Source organism: Phragmites australis, chromosome 11 (genome assembly GCF_958298935.1).
Source record: "Phragmites australis chromosome 11, lpPhrAust1.1, whole genome shotgun sequence".
Lineage (NCBI taxonomy): Eukaryota > Viridiplantae > Streptophyta > Magnoliopsida > Poales > Poaceae > Phragmites > Phragmites australis.
This window is the reverse complement of record NC_084931.1, coordinates 954,153-957,886: the sequence shown is the minus strand read 5'-3', so window position 1 is coordinate 957,886 and position 3,734 is coordinate 954,153. Positions and strand designations below refer to the sequence as shown.

The 3,734-nt window shown below is 41.6% G+C and overlaps 1 non-coding gene across 1 annotated transcript; it reads right to left on the bottom strand.

Annotated features, from left to right (window-relative positions):
- Nucleotides 1-362: 362 nt before the first annotated feature.
- LOC133885955 (small nucleolar RNA Z247) lies at nt 363-501 on the bottom strand. Its single transcript, XR_009903287.1, has one exon. It is a non-coding gene; the product is annotated as a small nucleolar RNA Z247 (small nucleolar RNA).
- Nucleotides 502-3,734: the final 3,233 nt, after the last annotated feature.

Below are 3,734 nucleotides of genomic sequence, written 5' to 3'. Positions count from 1 at the left end.
TCTAGTATTCATGTACCAGTTTGTGTCAAGGTCATAAGCCGTGACTGTGGCCGAATTCGTTGCTCGGCCTTCTTGATCTTCATCATACCGGTACCAGCACCGCTTAGCATCATGGCCGATCTTGTCACAAATCTGACAGGCCGGCCTGTTGCCATTAGAACTGTTGTTGAAGCCGCCATTGTTTCTGCCTCCTCGGCCTTGGCTCCCACGACCTGAATTTCGGCCGCGACCGCCACCAGTGCGCCCACGACCACAGCCGCGATTCCCACTTCGAGAGGAGAGATTGGCCGAGGGAGCTGCCGATGCCGTGAAGCCCGACGAGGCCTGCAGTTGCTGAGCCGTGTTCTGCGACTCAAGTCGGGCCTCAAAGGAGAGAAGATGAGCATAAAGTTCATTGAGGCCGATGCCATCTACTCTACTTGTCATCGATGTAACAAGAGGGTTGTATTCTGCATCTAACCCCGTGAGGATGTAGGAGATGACTTCATCTTCACGAAGTGGTTGTCTAGCGGAGGCCATGGTGTCAGCCAGGACTTTGATGCGGTTGAAGTAGTCGGCGACAGAGAGATCGTTCTTCTTGATAGCACTGAGCTGCATCCTAGTATGCATCACCTTTGCCCTAGATTGTAAGGCAAACATGTTTGCCAGGTCAGCCCAAACAGCGGTCGAGGTGGGAAGCTCGAAGACTTGCGTCAAAACTTCTGAGGACAAGGTGGAGAGAAGGGTGCTCAGCAGGAACTGATCTTGCTGCATCCACGCAACATAATTTGGATTCGGTACTTCAACCTTGGGTTCGCCTTCCTTGGCGGCCTGATTGATCATCTCCGGTGGAGCGATGATTGTGCCTTCCACAAATCCAACCAGTTGTTGTGCACGGAGAAGCGACATCAACTAGGCTTTCCATACGAGATAGTTATCATGCCCTAGTTTGACATTGAGGAGATTGCCAAACGAGGGAGCAGCCGGAGTGGGGAGGATGCCGACAGTCATGGAAAATAAGGTGGAGGTTTTAGAGGAAGAAGCATTGGATTTGGCGGCGCTCTCTGTACCCATGGCTGTTAGATGCGATGGAAGAGATGGCTCTGTATACCATGAAAAATAACGAGAGGAGTTTGGAAAGGATCTCGCACGCAGACGTCCAGTCCTGGCTTGTTTATATATACGACAATATGGCCGGTAATACAATAGATCGTATCCAAGACAATCTCTAGATTATAACAACCATATCAATGGTTTCTATCTATACAGGATACATATCAATCTATTTCAACAGGATATAATCTGCAAGTAATCACCAAAACAAGTTACTATTAGTTCTTAATACTTGGTCCTCTTTGGAACGCAAGATTCTTAAAACACAGGAGTAGAAAAAATATAGGATTGGATCGTCCTATCACTTGAAATCCTACAAGAAATTCAAAACGTAGGAATTGTACGATAATAATGGAAAAACATATCATTTTTTTTGGCGGGAAGAGTTAGTTTATTGGAAGAGAGAATGGGGGGAGAGATAGACACATTGTGCATTGAACTTCTCAAAAGAATTCTAAACATGAGGTTGGAGATCAGGTTTAGAATCCTCCAAAAAGTAGAGGAAAGAAATGAATGCTATGAAATTTTTTCTAAACAATCCTATGTTCAAAGTGCTCTATAAGAAAAACTCCTATAAAATCTAATTCTACTGAATCCCTTCAAAACTCCTCAATTCCAAAGGAGTAGTCCTTCACGGTATATGTATATCTTGAAGGCATCAACAGACGAAACTACCGAGATGACAGCTCGTTGAAAGCCTTTTGCGTTACCGGTGATGACACGGACATGTGATCGGACAAAAGGACGGGTCACAAGAGAAGACAAAAGCGAGCCAGCTTTGACTTTGGCCATGCAGCAGCAGTAGGAGTTGAAACGAAACTTCCAGCCTCTGGTTTCTCTTGCGTCCAGACAGACTCTGCAAGTCTGAACGTGCGATGCCTCCTCTGTTGTTTGTTTTGCGTGCAAACGTCCTAGTCCTGCTGCACTACTGACAGACAGACAGAGAAATTAGCAAGAGGCGTCGACGATCCAAGTCCAACTGGCCAGGCCTTGCTTTCTCTCTCTATCGATATCCATCCATGTCCACATCTCTCTCTTCCGATGAAGAATTTCTGTAAGATGTGACATGGACGCCGATGGCTTGTGGAAAAAGATGTGCATGCATGGAGGCAAAAACCAAACGTGTTAAATCAATTGACACAGATAGATACCCAGCCGGGCTTATTTGCTTGTGATGACGCAATAATAAACATATCTGTTGGTTTGACATTCCGCAATATCCTGGTTTCAGATAGGTATTTTAGAATGCATACCATTATAATAAGTATTGCTGGTTTATCGAAAGAACAGTAGGCATTGCTTGCGGTTGAAGGCGACCTACTGATAAGGTCCACTTATCACACGAGCGAATTTAAGCACAAATTCTCACACATCATGGAGGAGGGGTGTTAGCCGCCCCTGTTGAAAGTAGCTGTATTATTTTTAAAGCAAAGTTTTGTCACTCCACGCCTACTAAGTTTATGTTACAAATAATATATACCAATGGGCTATTTAACCTTCACAAATATGGACGGCTTTTCCTATGCACCATTCACCATTAGCAAGAAAACAACTAGTATGTGTATATGTATGTATATACATATTAGTACTGTTGCACTACCGTTAATTACAATAAAAAATAGAGTTACAACCAAACGTAAATAAAAAAATTGAGTTATAATTACGTTACGGATGAACATAACTCCTAACGAATTCTTTGTCTAATGATATACAACCTAAGAAATATGATTAGATTGTACTACAATCTAAAACGTAAATTTGTTAGTTTCTTGTGTTACAATTATGTATTTTTAAATATATGATTATAATTAATCTACCTAGTAAATTATAATTAATAGTTATTTGAGTTGTGACCGATCTATTTAAGGATTAAAATATGTGCATGACACGATTAATTATTCACGGACCCACTGACCAAGCAGGAGCAAAGAATTGGAATGCCTTTCTGTACACCCTCCAACAAAATAGCCCTCCAAACCTACACACCTTTGGCGTGTGTGTGTCATTGCCGGTGGGCCCCACCTAAAGGATCCCAAGGCTAGGAGTGGGACCACACCCCATCATCCACAGGGCCACTGGCAGGTAAAGAAATGGGCGCCGGTCAATACGGAGAGAAAGCAATAATTCCATGGTCAATTCAGTGTTTGGTTAGCTGTTTATAATAGAAGAGGTTTAGTCTTTAGTTAGTTATATATATGTTTTTAAATTGAGTTGAATTTTTATTTGGTTGATTGAATTTGAGATTATATAAGTAGATATGAAAGTTGATATTATTTTAGTTACTAAGTATAAAGTTGATTTTATGATACTATCAAGTGAAATTGTCTGTACGAGATAGGTAGGTTACGTAGAAAATCTTTCTTCTCGGGTTAAGTTAGGTAAACTTAAGGTGTGTTTGGTTTACTGATAAGACTTTATAAAGTTATATTATATATATATGCTAAGAAAAATTATATTTGTTAAAAAAAAGTATGTTAAGTTTTTTTAATGAGATTTTGTTTAGTTATATCTACGTGTTTAGTTTGACTGAGATAGGACGGTACCTAGTGTCACTGTAGCTTCCTCCCTGCCCAAGCAATTCTTTTTCACGAGAAAACGTATGTCGATGGCTGACAAATCGGCAGCGACACCTTTCGTTTCTC